Source organism: Sphaerodactylus townsendi, linkage group LG04 (assembly GCF_021028975.2).
Source record: "Sphaerodactylus townsendi isolate TG3544 linkage group LG04, MPM_Stown_v2.3, whole genome shotgun sequence".
Classification (NCBI taxonomy): Eukaryota; Metazoa; Chordata; class Lepidosauria; order Squamata; family Sphaerodactylidae; genus Sphaerodactylus; species Sphaerodactylus townsendi.
This window is the reverse complement of record NC_059428.1, coordinates 35981156-35996376: the sequence shown is the minus strand read 5'-3', so window position 1 is coordinate 35996376 and position 15221 is coordinate 35981156.

Genomic DNA, 15221 nt, shown 5'->3' with positions numbered 1-15221 from the left:
TCCCTGTAACTCCTCAAGTGGGTAACTGCAAACCTAGTTTTAGCATTTGAAAAGATGGGGGGGGGGGAGAGACAAGTGCACCATGTCCCCAAGTGATATGGGCTCACAGCATTTTTAAATCACCCTATTTAGGCTTCAAAATGGCAGCAATTGACCTGGGAATACTGTCACATCTGGCTAGGCCCAGGCCTTCCTTCATGCAGTTAAACCAGGATTGTAGGAGTGAGGCTGGGGCAAGAATGGTTAAGCCAACTAGCTATCTGGTCTACTGAGTGTGTACTTGCAAGAGGAATTGACTGGGCATGGAGGTGGTGGTGGTAATTTATGACTTTGCAATGAATAAGGCCAGAAAAGTAAAACTTTAATGATTTTTTTGTACCATCCATTTGTAAGGTGTAATGTTGGTCAAGCCCTTCTGTCCAAAGGGCCAGTCTTCTGTTCCCACTTAAGGTTTTCCCAATTAGACACAAAACATTTTGTCACTTTATGCTAGTGGGTTGGGTCAGTCTGAAAGACCTGTTTTTGTTTCTTTGTTCCTCTATTTTATCCACATAACACTCCTGTTCAGTAGGATGGGTGACTGACCCAAGATTTCACAGTGAGCTTTGTGGTGGAATGGGGCCTTCTCTGGCATTCTACCATTGCTATATTATACAACCAGCCATTGCAGTTTAAGAATGGGGGAGAGAGCTGGATGGTTTTTACCACATCTTTTTGTCTCTGGGAGAAAATGACAGTTTGGAGGGTTTCAATCTGTTATGGGTACCTATTGGCTAGCATTTGTGCATTACCAGAACACCTTTGCACCAGATCCTAGAACAATTGTTTTTTTAAAAAAGTGTTTGTCTAGTAGTATGTGTGTGTATGTGTGTGTAATATTCATCAATGGGTATGTGCCATCAAATAAAGCAGTATGAAGAGGCTACATGACAGAATTTGGTTTGCTTGCCAGGACAACATTTGGCTTACCTTTGTGGATGTTTGGACTGCCAATTGTCAAGTAAGTTTCACCCAGTGGCAGCAATGCCAACTTTTGAATCTCTCCCTGCAGCTATGCCTTTAACCCAGTTTAATTTGCAACAGCGAGCAGCTGGAAACTCTGTCTCCTGCCAAACAACATATGCTCATCTCTGGACCTCTGTTGAAAACAGGTTGGGATTTTTTTCCAGTCAGTTGGCAACTCTGCAGTGTAATGGCTGCTCCAAAAAAAGCCACTATTTCTGGTCTGATCCAGAGATTACTTGTATGACTTTGAGGTGTGCTGGTTAAATAACAGTCTGGTGTGGATTACTGGCATAGGACTCTTGAGCAGTGACCTGGATATATCAGCGTAAGTAGTACATTCAAATTTGAATGTGACATCACAGAAAGGAGAGTAGTTTGAAAATTCACTCTTTGACCTAATAGTGTCATTGCAGAATATGACATCACTTGGCCTTTGATCTGGAAATAAAATTGCAACATGGCATCATATGCTTGCTGAGAACCCTCCCCTAAACCTCCACGAATTTCCTGATTTATATCTGGCAAACCCAACCAAAATGGCTGCATTCCTCTTCTCCCCTCCACCCCTCAAAAACTGTTTCAGCACTTGAAAAGGTACGATAAGAGAATAAGAATGCCATAAACTTCATTTTTAAATCTGCCATGTTAGGCTTTAAAATGGTGGCAGTGTTTCCAAGTAGGACCTGTGGACACCATCATATCTAGCTTGATCTTCTAGCTGGGTAGTGCAGGATGCTGTTTCAAGCTGGTGCTCTAACACTTCTTCTGATTGACCAATTACACATTCTCAGCCTAACACACCTCACAAGGATACAGAGGATGGTGCCCTTCACAAGTATGTACCTCACAATGCAGCTAGACCCACTGGTCTGCATTGTACAAATGGCCATAGTTTACTGAGGAGAAAGCCAGAGGTAGGGAATGAAGGAAAGCTGAAGATGGATGAGAGGGCAAAGATATGTAGGTTGGTACTAGGAAAGGTAGAAAGAACTGCAAAAAAGGGACTTTCAGGGATGGGAAAGAGATAGTGGGGGAAAGTAAAATGAGATATTTTCCTCAAGTTCTTGTGAGCCTCACATTGTTTCACAGGTACAAATGTAAGGTATAGATGCCAACATATGTAGGGTATAAATGTAAGATATTCAGGTAAGATGCCTATGTCTTCTGACTACATAGGGTAACAGAATTCTGGACAATAGCTTCTATTGCATTTGCAACATTGGTCAATTTTATAGTATCCTGCTGGAAGTCAATTTCTTTTTGGCATGTTCTACAGATTCCATCTCAAAGTTGTAACTATTGTTGAATTTTAGATTTGAGTCCAGTATCACCTTAGAGGCTAACAAGACATTCAGATGATTATCTTTTAAGAGTCAACACTCCTTTCATCAGATGCTGTTGAATTCTGTGACTTGTTCACATTTTTACAATTAGGAGGCTGTTTAGAGTGCTTTCTTACCAGTGAGTCTACTCACTGTTACATGGCTCAACCTGCCATTTGAAACAACAGTTTGGGAATATGGTTAGTTGGACTGTGTTTTCAAATGTGAAAGGCAAAGGTGTGTAGAACATGACAGGAATCTACCAGGATATAGGTGCGCAAACAAGCATCAAAACAAATGTGGGGTGCTTCTCTGGCAAAATCTTAGAATTTGTTGAAGTTGTGTTGACCTCTGGAATTAAAAAAAAATCCATTAAAAGAATTCCAGCATTTCTCCAATCAAATCCAACTGCTTTAACAATTTCTAGTTTTGTCTTAGCTTTCATCTCTACTGGTCTCAATTGAAGTTTATCAATTGAAGTTTATCAAGACCATGAGGAAGAGGCCGCTGCCTCTTTTTCAAATGAACGCTGCCTTTTGGAGTTCTACCAGATAAGCTTCGCTCAGGTAATCTGAAATGCAAAGTGGCAAATCCATGGAACAGACTGAGGCTTGAGTAATTGCATGGTTTATCTTCATGAAAAAAGTCAATCTGACATCGGCTAGAACTGTAGGAGGTTGGAATTGTCCCAACGCTCAAAAGAACCCTGTGCATAGTGACAGCTGTTTAGCTGGTGGCCCTGCCTACAATCCTGAGCAAAGGTTTTAAATGCTTCTGAGGTTATTATTCCTGAATGTTTTCTCCAGGCTACTTTTTGCCATGTTAATTCAAGAAATGCTGGGTAGCCAGCCCTGGGTAGCAGCGTTTTTCTCAGCTTCCCAAAAGACAAATGATTTCTAGTATAGAATTTATCTCCACAATAGCATTGCCCATTTGGAGTTCTTCTCTTTCAGGGTGACCCATTGGACTGTCATATTAAGGCATTCAAACTTCTATAAAGACATGAATGAGATTTGGGCAGAGACTTACTTTATCATTGCCAGCCTAAGAAATAAGCAACTAAACTGATTGCATTCAATGGAAACCAGAAAATTGAATCCAGGTCCAAGAGAATTCTTTGGAATCAATTGGAAACACACAATAAAGACCACAATAGTATGATAAAGAGATCATTTACTATAGTGCAAAAGGTTTCTTTTGCAGTCATGCATCTTGTAGTCATCCATTTTCTTTACTAAAAAAAATGTTAAAATCCCCATGAAAAACCTGTGACCAGAGATAAGTGTGTACACCATAAACAATCATGCATTTATAATTTCAGCAGTATCTATAGTATTACCTTCTTCCCTTTTATTGAAAAAAAGGAACAGTTTTCTTCTTCTGCCTTCTTGGCAAAAGGATTTAGTAAACAGCTTTTGGAAAATCCTGCCAAAGTCAAATTTGCCTCTTAATGGAATCAATAACAATGGAGTTGTCTGGATGAATGGAGTGAACACTGTAATTTATATTAGTCAAAAAGCAGGCTACTGTCATACAACTCAAGATGTAGCCTCAGTAGATGGAGGCTAAAGTATCCTGTTGTTGTTCCCCTTTGATACACAATTTGGTCTCACATCATCTCCTCAGCAACAACAAAGTTATGAGATGGTTCATCCCACCAATACTCCACCAGTCACAAACTTAAGAACACAGTTTATACCTTGGTAGGCCACATAGCCTATTTGTGAAAAACCAAGATGGATGGACCAAGATTGGTGAAATGCCTTCATGTAATGTCTCTCAATGGGCCTTTCCCCACTTATGTTTTGCAGCGCGCTACTCTGAGCGCGAGCAATTTCCGCCCCGGGGTCGTTTTTCCCACTGACCCGCGCTCTGCGCGGGGCAGTCAGAAGGTGCCATTTCTTCAGTGTCAGAAATGACGCGTGCTGAAGGGACGTTAGAGCGCAGAGTCGGAGCGGCTGCGTTGTCGCCACCCGGACTCGTGGGGAGCACCGCTGGACCACGCGCTATTTGGGGGAAGTAGCGCGCAGCAAACGGTAGGTGGGGAAAGGGCCAGTGACTGAAAATTATAGAGAGTGGGTCTGGTTCCCATTGGCTACTTTACTGCATGGAACCACAAAAGGTTGAGGAAAGCAGAAGGAATAATTAAAATTAATAATATATACATGTTACATGACTTGGCCTGACATATTTTGACCTGATAAGTCTCCTTCAGAGGTCAAAGTACATAAACATACATGACCCCTTTGACCTTTGAAGACCTGTCAAGTAAAAACGTGTCAAGTAAATTCATGCAAGCAGCTATGTGCAATCAAGTTGATGTTTTGGTGTCACTGGAGATGCAATCTTTTGATCCACATTTCTATTGAATTATTATAATTGTGTTTGACATAAATTTTAATATTATTTCTTTAAGCACTGTCAATAAAGACATATTGTATATATTGTTAATTTAATTATTCTTTCTGCTTTTCTCAACCTTTTTTATTGGTGGGGGGAGGGTTGCTGGCTTATTTTACAGGTTGGATTTTGATTTCCTTCTGGTTTTTTGCACTCTACTGCATGGCTAGCACACTTTTAATCCCAAGAGTAGGAAAGGTGATAGCCTTGTCCCAACATCACCAGCCTGACCTAACTTCCAGCCCATCCATATTAATATCTGTGTGAGCTGGTCACAGCATAGTACCAGCGGGATGTAATGATAAGCTTCATAATGATAGATAATAATAGATGTCTTATACATACTCAAATGGATTAGAGCCCATAAAGAGATAAGCAGGGTGTATCTGCCTTATTCTTTTGTTTCATCCATTATCCAGTGTTTTATTTTCTCATTGTTTCCAGTTTGTGCTTTGGCTCCTGAACAGAAAATCATGTCATTCCAGAGCAAGATCTCACACACTTTCCACAAACTTACATACCGCTAAGATCAAAGGCAGTTTTGCCAAAATCATTATAAATTTTCTACAGCATATCTAGAGGGCTTTTAGCTGCTGTTCGAAAAATCAAACACCTGTGCCCAAATAATTCCCATTCCATATGACAAAAGAGCTGGACTCTGCATCAAATATACATAATGCAAATTCAACAAATCTGGATTTGTTGCTTATTTTGCATAATATATTCTGCATCTGCTTGCTGCTTGTTTTGCCATCATGGGCAAAGGCCCCAGCTTTGGCTTCTGGTATTTTACATGGAATGCCAAAATCCACACCCTCTCAAACTTCTTGGTTTTTCTTTATTTCAGTGGGCTAGGTGAACATATGCTTTGACATCAACTTAACAGGACTTAAATTTAATTGGGCGATGTCTTTGTTTTTTAAAAAAGAAGAAAATAAACACTGACACTGTCAGAAAAGAAAATGTACACCCAGTGACCTTATTAAAGCTGCCTTATGAATATACTTCTAAACCCAAATTGTACAATTCCCAGTCAGTTCAAGAGAATGGTCTTCAGGGCTTGAGTAGCTACCGAGGGTTTGCCACCTTGGGAGGGTCCAACAGCAACTTCTTCCTCTGGTAGTCAGGAGCAGATTGGGAAATGAAAAATGGTTTTTGGAAGAAGTCAAGCTGAGTGGCCCTGCTGTGCAAGGACTACAGGACAGATCAGCTCAGTGGGTCTGACAATACGCATTCATGTATTGTCAAAGGCTTTCACAGCCAGAATCAATTGGCTGTTGTGAGTTTTCGGGCTGTGTGGCTGTGGTCTGGTAGTTTTTGTTCCTAATGTTTTGCCCACATCTTTGGCCGGCATTCTCAGAGGCATGCCACAATAAGATGTGCTTCTCTCTGTGGCACAATAAGATGTGTTTCTCTCTGTGGTACTATGCCATGGGTGAAATGTTAGGAACAAAAACTACCAGACAACAGCCACACGGCCCCGAAAATCTGCAACTGGCATTAACTCATCTGCTGTATTATCTCCCAAACTGGAAGTGATGCAGGAGGGGACAATTGGTGAGTTTAGCAATTGTCATTGCTGATAAGGGGTCAAGGAACCCCTGAGACTTGGGGCTAAGCAGCCCTTGATACTTGAGTAGACTTGCTGAAGCTTTGTTGTTCTTGCTGCTGGCCCTTGGCAGCCAGTCACCCTTGCTGGTAGTGTTAAAGATATGCCTCTTTAGAGAATCCAACCTCGCAAGCCTTGGCCCTCCTTGTTGCAATGCTGCCATCTAAGAGGACAGGCATTAATTGCTATCAGCTACCTCATTATTGCGCATAGTCAGACACAGATGACCCCTAGCTTGACCCTAGATGGAATGGAGCCCACATTCACAAAACTGGCCTCAGAAACCCATTTCAGAGAAACTATCTACGTAATCTCTCATTCTTACAGCTGCTGGCTCAGATTTAACTCTGGTTGAATCAAAACATCCCAGGGGACAGTACAGTTACATGACTTTTGAGACCCAGTAATCTTAAAGCACCAGTTAGAGCGAGAGCCCACAGGCCAGCAATAAGAATTTTTGAGATGTGGCAACGAAGCGTTACTGCAAGGTTGAAAGTGAAATAAGAAAGCCCAAATAGCATACTAACATAAATAAAATGTATTGAAGGGGAAATCATGTTCAACATGAGAATTAGCTAAGGCAGGAAGGGGCGGGGGGGGGGGCTCAAGACCAGTATCCATTGGAAGGCAGTTGCTAAGGGCTTCCCAGTATTGTATCATATCTTTAATTTATATACTGCACCGCCCTCCCCCGAAAGGGTCAGGGTGGTGCCTTTCTGGAACTAGTCTTAGATACTCCGTGAAGATATATGGTAATCTGACTACTGGATCAAAAGTAGCTTGGTCTTGTAGGCAGAGGCTGCTTTAAGGTTTTTGAAGACAGAGTAGGGTAGACGTATAAAAAGAATTACTAATGGTTGCATTATTTCTTTTTATTTCTGTATAATCCTAAGTCTCAAAGAAAGACAATAAATAAATAAAAGACAGTGTGTTTACAGTTTGGATTCACAGTAAGCTGTTCTTACAACACCCTGGTAAGGTTAACCAATACTATTATCCACGGGAAGGGCTATGGCTCATTGGTAGAGCATCTGCATTGCACACAGGTAGACTCACTGGCACTTCCAGTTAAAAGGATCAGGTAATGAAAGATCTCTGCTTGACACTCTGAGGCCTGTTGAGTAACAATACTGGATAGAACAATGGTCTGATTCATTTTAGGGCACCTTCATGTGCTTGAATAGCAAATGAGAAACTTAGCTGAGAGACAAAGTGGCTCGCCTAAGATCATCCATAGCCAGGTATAATTTGAACCAGGGACTTCCTGGCACACAGCCCATATTCTTAACCTCTAGTGCTCAGAGATTACTTTCTATGATTTTTTTTTACTCAGCTGTTCTTAAAATACATGGAAGTTGCTGAAAAATATTTGAAGATATATATTTTTTGGTAGTTATCAGCAGATGTCTTCAGTTCTATTCATTATTATCCCGTGAGCTGGCTCAGACACATGCCTGCTGCCTTCAAATTGGAACTTGAAGGATTTATAAAATTAATTGTGGAGTTAGTGCATGCAGAGTTGGCTGTAGTTTTCCATTCATATCTCCTGTCATTAATGCATGCATTGATTAAATCACAGCACAAAAGGAATTTCCACTGAGGACCTCTTGTTTTTTTGCACAGTTTTCAACGTGACTATGTACCGATCCTCAGCTTATAATGAGAAACAGTGGGAACAGAAAAAGTGTGGCATAAGCATACCAGCAGTATTCTGAACAAAGCTGAAAGACTTGGCAGAGTGGAAAATTAGTTAACATTGGTGCAATGCCGTAAACCAATTCAAAATCCTGGGAGAAATTCAGATATAGTGACATAGTGACTGAAGTGTTAGACTAGAACAGGGGTTCCTAATGTACACCAATAGGCACCATGGCAGCCACTGATAACTTTCCTGCTGCCCACCAAGTAGTTTTAGAAAGTAGATAGGGGCATTTGCCCAGCAGGGCTTCTGGTTTGCTGTGCAGATTAAATTTTTGTTTTCAGCAGCATTGCTGATTTTACTCACTTTCTCTCTCATTCATCTTTCCCAGGATATGCTTTTTAAATAACGCCTTTCCTATACCTATATGCCATACCTATGCTTCCTTTGTATGATGTGGCTAGGGGTGTGTATTTGGATATGTTGACTGGAAAAAAGAGGCACCATTTTAATGATGTCAAAAAGGGAAAGCCAAAAAATAATAATTCCCCCCCAGATTTTTAGAAGTTTTTAAAGGTTTATTATCTTTGTACAGCTATTTTTTGCAGGGGAGGTGATTTTTTTTAGGTTGACCCACCCGATTTATAACAAGGTTGCAGGTGAATCTCATTACAGAAACCAGCAAGCTTGGTGAAGATTGAGTCACAGAGTCCAATTCAGAGGTGTAGCAAGGGGGAAAATTGCCCGGTGCACTGGTGTATCCTCTGCCCTTGTCCCGCCTTGGAATGCCCCTGGAACACCCCCAGAACACCCTCACCCCACCTTAATATTGCGGGCATGTGCCCGGTGCATTGTGCGCCCCCCCCCCCCATCCCCTTGGAGCTACGCCTCTGGTCCAATTCTATGAGCCCCTCAAAGTGAGTGCCCTCACCCATCCTCCACTGGACACAATGGAGGGAAATTTGGGGGCCACTAAAATTGGACCTCTTGACTCTGTCTTCACCAAATACAGGAATGAATTTGTTTGTTTGTTTGTTTGTTTGTTTGTTTGTTAAATATGCCGCCCTATCCCCGAAGGGCTCAGGGCGGTGCACAACACAGAGTCAACAGAAAACATAAAATCTTAAAAACAGATATATTCTAAAATAGGGCCCACGAAACCCATACACCACCCTTTCCAAAAATTTGAGGATGGGTCCCAATGATGTTAGGGGACCCTACTAGCAGGGGGGGAAGGGCGGGGCACTATCGGCGGCTGGACTCTCCAAAGGCCCAGTGGAACAATTCGGTTTTACAGGCCCTGCGGAACTCTCCAAGGTCCCGCAGGGCCCGAACGGCTGATGGTAATGTGTTCCACCAGGCCGGTGCCAGGGCTGTGAAAGCCCTGGCCCGTGTGGAGGCCAGCCGCGTCATCGAGGGGCCAGGGATCTCCAGTAAATTCGCCTCTGCTGATAGCAGAGGACGAGCTTGGACATATGGGGTAATGCGGTCCCAAAGGTACGAGGTACAGTGGAGGATGGGTGAGGGCACTCACTTTGAGGGGCTCATAGAATTGGACCAGAGGCGTAAAGAATTCTTGTAAAGAAAGGTGCTTGCAGCTGCGAAGGAAAACACTCGTGTAAATGGTCAATATTTTTAACATTGCCCTGGGAGAATGCTGCACATGATGTTCTTTCCTAGATGAGGCTGAGAATGTAATATGGCAAGTCCAACGGGTCGCACAGTTTCATGGCTAAGTAGGCACTGTGTGAATGGTGGGAAATTTGTCTCAGCTTGACTTTCTGGTCTAAAATTGCTTAACTGGAGTCAAACAATTTTAGACAAGAGGTGTATAGATGATTGAAAGAAAGACAAAATTCTTGGAGGTTGGGCTGAGGAGCCTCTGAAGGATAATTAAAACATTATTTCCACCATATGGACACCACAAAAAATGCTTATCCACAGCAATATTTTACATGAGAACAGATGATTGAACTGAGAACATTTTTCCCACCAATGGCATAGCAAGGGGAGCATGGAGGGCTAGAACCCCAGGCGCCACTTCCTGGGTACACAAACTCTGCCTAAATTAGTACGTAAATGACAGAAAGTTTGTGATGGATTCCCACTATCCTGCTACACAAGAAGTGGATGTTCTCAATTTCCTTTCAATACACTCAGCAAGAGAAAGTGCAATTTAACCCCTTGGGAATGGTTATAGATTTGAGATACAAGATGGTTTTGAAAAATAATGAACTATGCCACCCTTCTAGAACTGTTATCTGAATAAAGCAATCTTAGTGATACATCATACGACTAATGATTGATTAATCAGTTAATTGATGGCATATACGTTTGTCTGCATATCAAAAAAGGAATCATTATGAAGCATGCTTTGTAGATCATGATACATTTCTAAGTGGACTCTCTCTTACAAACAGCATCTACTCTTTTGTGAGAACAAAGCGCAGCCGTGACTAAGCGCGGCTGCCACTGCTAGATGGGAGGGGGCTTGCGGAGGGAGGGCAGGATTTTTTTAAAAAGGGAAAGTGTGTGAACAGGCAGGCGCGCACCAAAAAGAGACGCCTGGCAGCGTCACTAGAGGGGATGGGGCGGGGCGGGCTGGAGTTTATAAGCATTGCCCTGCTCCTGCTTCCTTCTTCTTCTCGGCAGCAGCAGCAGCGAGCTTCCCACCCATCTCTCTCCCTAATTTGATTTTGTTAATGCATGCGGTTTTGTCAAGGCCAGATGGAGCTGATCTATGGGAGGGTGGAGCTGGGGAGCTACCAAGGGAACCTCCAAGGGAGGGTATAGGGTGGAGGACACGGGGGATTGGGACACCCAGTGGGGGCTACTGAGGCTTGCCCAGCATACAGATCGGCTCCCATACTGCACCTCATGCTTCCTTGTTCTTGTATTTGCGTTAATAAATGGTTTGGCCATGGTCGGAATATTTTCCCGCAAAGTTGAGTGTTTTGTAACAGGGGAACCAGAGCAAGATTGATCCCATCATTCAATGGCAACTGGGAAACTGCCTGTTCCAAGACTACACTATCACTGTTCTTTGTGTATATACACATTAACCATAATTAAAGCAGGGAGAGAAAGAAGTAGAACAGATATCTTGCTAACTGCTCATTGTATTTGCTAGAGATGGACTTTTTCCTTCCTGTTGTCATAATGGTGTCATAATGCTTCAGCTCTTGGGCATGAGTTAAGGAGCAAGGACCAAAATCTCTTGGCCCTTTGGCTTTTAGCATGTAGCTTGCACCCTGTATCTTCAACTGAGCCAGCCAATGAATCCAGCAGTTACATTTTGCTTACAATTTATTTGTATGCTATCTATGCCACTATAAGCCACTTTGGGAGAAAACCTATCATCCATCCATCCATCCGTCTGTCCGTCCGTCCGTCCGTCCGTCTCTCTGTCTCTCTGTCTGTTCAGACATATTAAATACAGGAACTTACAAATACATGAAGCTGCCTTACACTGAGTTGGGCTGCTGGTCTTTCACAATCAATATTCTATATTCTAACTGGTTTCTTTTTATGTTAATTTACATGTTTATTTGTTGTTTTGGTTGGATTTGTAAACCTATTTGTACCACGTTCACTTATAGGCAATATATATGGCCGTGGTGGCAAACCTTTGGCACTCCAGATGTTATGGACTACAATTCCCATTTACAGTGTAATAACATATGTATAATATGTTATTGTAAATAACATATGTATAATAAATAACTGTAAATAACATATGTATAATAACTGATGCTGCTTTACTGAGGCACGGACAGTGTTGAAAATATGAACATTCTCTGGAAAGGGATATGAAAATAAAAATCACAAGGGAGCAGCAAAATCAAAATGGAAATTTCCAGGCTGACACACTAGGGATGAGAAATCCCAGGCATTGAATGTATTTCATTCTGAAGACTGCCTACTGAAAACTAGACAGCCCAGCTATACTGTGCTGGCCTGGTCTGGTTGAAACTTCTTAAAGAATCAGCTTGTTTTCCCAACACTCAGCACCATCTCTGGGCATACATAGACTGACTGACAATGGTCAAAGACAACCTTATATGAACTCTTTGGTGGCAGCTTCCTATGCCTCTGCAGAGCAGCCTCCTTTGAGATCTACTGTAATAAATTTTTGTTTTGTATCATCCTTTGGTTGCATCACAGCAAGAAGATGAATTAGCTATTGTGGGCCCAACACAACAAGTTGAATTCAGGATTTCCAAGATCTTCCAGGCCACAGACATGAATTAAAAAAAAACGTATGTATCAGTGCAGAGAAGAGGCAGACAAGAAGGAGCATCATGGAATGTCATGCTCCCACTCTGGCTACCAGCAGCTCCTTTGCCCATTGCCTCAGCGAGAAGCCCCACCCAGTGCCATGTATGCACTAAGAGCAACCTCATGCTGTGGCCTCTTCACAAAGTCATCAAGAGCAACAGCTAATGGAGGCTCTAATGGCCATTTAATGAAACTAGTAAAGCTAATAGATTTTTAAAGATAATATTCATAATAATTGCTGGAGCAAAGCCTGCTAAAGAGGTATGAGGTCTGGCAGGGCTTGCCCTCTTTAAGTAAATGCACTGAACCAGGGCTTTCACTGTGACCTGCATCAGACCCAAAGCTGCTCTTTAAACTTACCAAAGAATATGGGGAATAATGAGGCTCTATGTACATGCTGCATGTTTCTTCTCAATACCAGCTGCCAGCTCACCATCAAACAGGAAAGTCCCAATACCGGGAACATCAGAGACCATCCTGCTTTCTAACATTTTCAGTAAACTAGGGCCCCTTCCACACACGCAAAATAATGCGTTTTCAAACCACTTTCACAACTGTTTGCAAGTGGATTTTGCTATTCCGCACAGCTTTAAAGAGCACTGAAAGCAGTTTGAAAGTGCATTATTCTGCATGTGCGGAATGAGCCTTAGTTAAGAGAAATTTCAGGGGCAGAGAATGAAAAGACACTGTTCCTAAGTTGGGATCCACCTCTCAGAAAAAGGGTCCCCAAGATCAACATTTTTGAAGACCCTTTTACCATTTTGTCTTCCATAACTTGTGGCTTGGCTTCTTGCTATTTGCTATGGACATTCTTTGTTGGATCCTTGAGAATGCTCTTTTAAGGGCTACAGATGGATGGTCAAAACTTAAGCAAACCTTTGATTTCTCCAAGGTCCTATGAATCTCCCATTCTTAGTAAGTCTCTTTTTCCACAGGAAGAAATATTTTAGAATTGTGGCATTCTCGGTGCCATCAAGGAACAGTTAGTAGAAACTAGGGCCACACACTGACAGCTTAAGGTGGCAGATTTTGCTGCTTTAGACTAGCAGAATACTAGGTTGTTTTTAAAAATGATGCTCCACTAGAGAAGTTCTCTTCATGTTACAGACCAAGAAATTCACCTTTCTCCTTCATGTTTTCTGTATGCAAGAATTTGTATATTTTTATATAATAGGGGAATGTTTATAATTAGGATCTCCCTACTTTCATTCTAAAGAGGCAATGTTTAGCATTCATAACGTGTTGACCATCTCTTCAAAGAAGTTCCTTCACTTAGTAGAATGAGGTAAAATGTGGTAGTTCTGAGAACATTCTGAGAGGGCCGAATGGCCTGTACTATGAGGGGGAATGAATAATATTTTTGAATGCAGTCCTGAAGGTAACATTCCTGGAAGTTGAATTAGAAAACATCCTCTGACCCTAGTGATCTTTGGTTTTTTTTAAAAAAAATGTATTGCTTTGTTTCATCAGAGGAATATTTAAGATGTCGTCTTCATTCTGGAATGGTCTGCTCTACCACATCAGAACTCTACTCCCCTTCCCCCTGTGTATATAAACCAGACTATGTAACAGGTCTAGTTGTTACCCTGTGGGTAGACTCAACATATTTTCCCCCAGTGGAAGGTGCAGCTCGATTCATCAACATGGTTTTATATTAAGAAACGTTTGCTGTAATGTAGGGGCTCATTGCCGTGTGTTGAAGGCCTAACAGACATAAAGCCCTCATCCCCTAGTTGGTTTATCAAGCTCTTTTCTCTTGTGATTAGATCCACATTTCAGGAAAGCTCAGCGCGCCACCAATTTTTCCTCACTTAAAAGATTAATAGAGCAAGGTTGGGGCTAAGGGAGGGATTGGGGAAATATAAACTAAGCTAGAAATTTGAGATATGGCTTATATCAACAATTAACGAGCTGAAGCATAATTCAATTAGAAATTAAATTGGGAAAAAAATAAACCATAATAATAAAAGGGCGATTTGCGTGTTGATTAAAGTGAAAACATGCAGTCATTAGCCTGTATTTAAATCTTATTAGCTGGGAGGTTGAGCAGTGCCTTACCATTAACCTGCTGAGTGCCTGCTGAGAGCGTGCCTCTCTCTGGCTGCTTAAACGGTCTGGATGTGCTTCAGACAGGTGCAGGGAGCCAAGCTCTGTTCAAGTCACAAATGCATAAGGTAAGCAGATGCTAGGAACTGCATAATCTGCAGCATGTTGTATTCCCAGGATGTTTCAAAAGCCTTATGCTTGTGTGTCATCCTCAGTTTTGATGTGGAAATGGCTGCATGATCAGGGAAACTTATTTTAAGGCCTTATTTTCGTGAACAATAACACAATGATTGACCCTGGTTTTTCAGTCCAGAGTTGAGGTCCAAAAATGTCGAAGGGGCAGTAATAGGAAGTCATTGTTGAAAGAACTCTTCATCCACTGTTCGTTTTTCATCATGTTTTGTTTTCTGCTGGACTCCAATCTGGACAACCAGATTAGATTCCCCATTCTTCACATAAAGCCTGCTGTGTGATCTTGGACTAGTCACAGTCTCTTGGGATGCTCTTAACCCCACCCACCTCTGTTGTGGGGGTAGCAAAGGAGATTGTAATCTTTGAGACTCCTTATGGTAAAGAAAAGCAGCGTATAAAATCAACTCTGCTGCCGCTTCTTCTCTTTTTACAAAAAATTCAAGTTGGCATTCATTGGTTTTCCTGTTGTACTATCACAACCTGTGAGATTGGTTAGATTGAGAGACAGTGACTGCTCCCAAAAGGAACCTGGTGAGCTTCATGAACAAGTATGGGTTTGCGCCTGGGCCTCTCTGCTCTAAAACCAATATTTTATCCATGTTTTTTCTCACCCGCATCATCTTTCCACCAGTGATAACCATTTATCTGGCACAATACAATACTCAGTATATAGACCTGTATAGCATACGTTGGTTCCTGTGCAAGATACTAATTTTCTTGCTGAGCATCA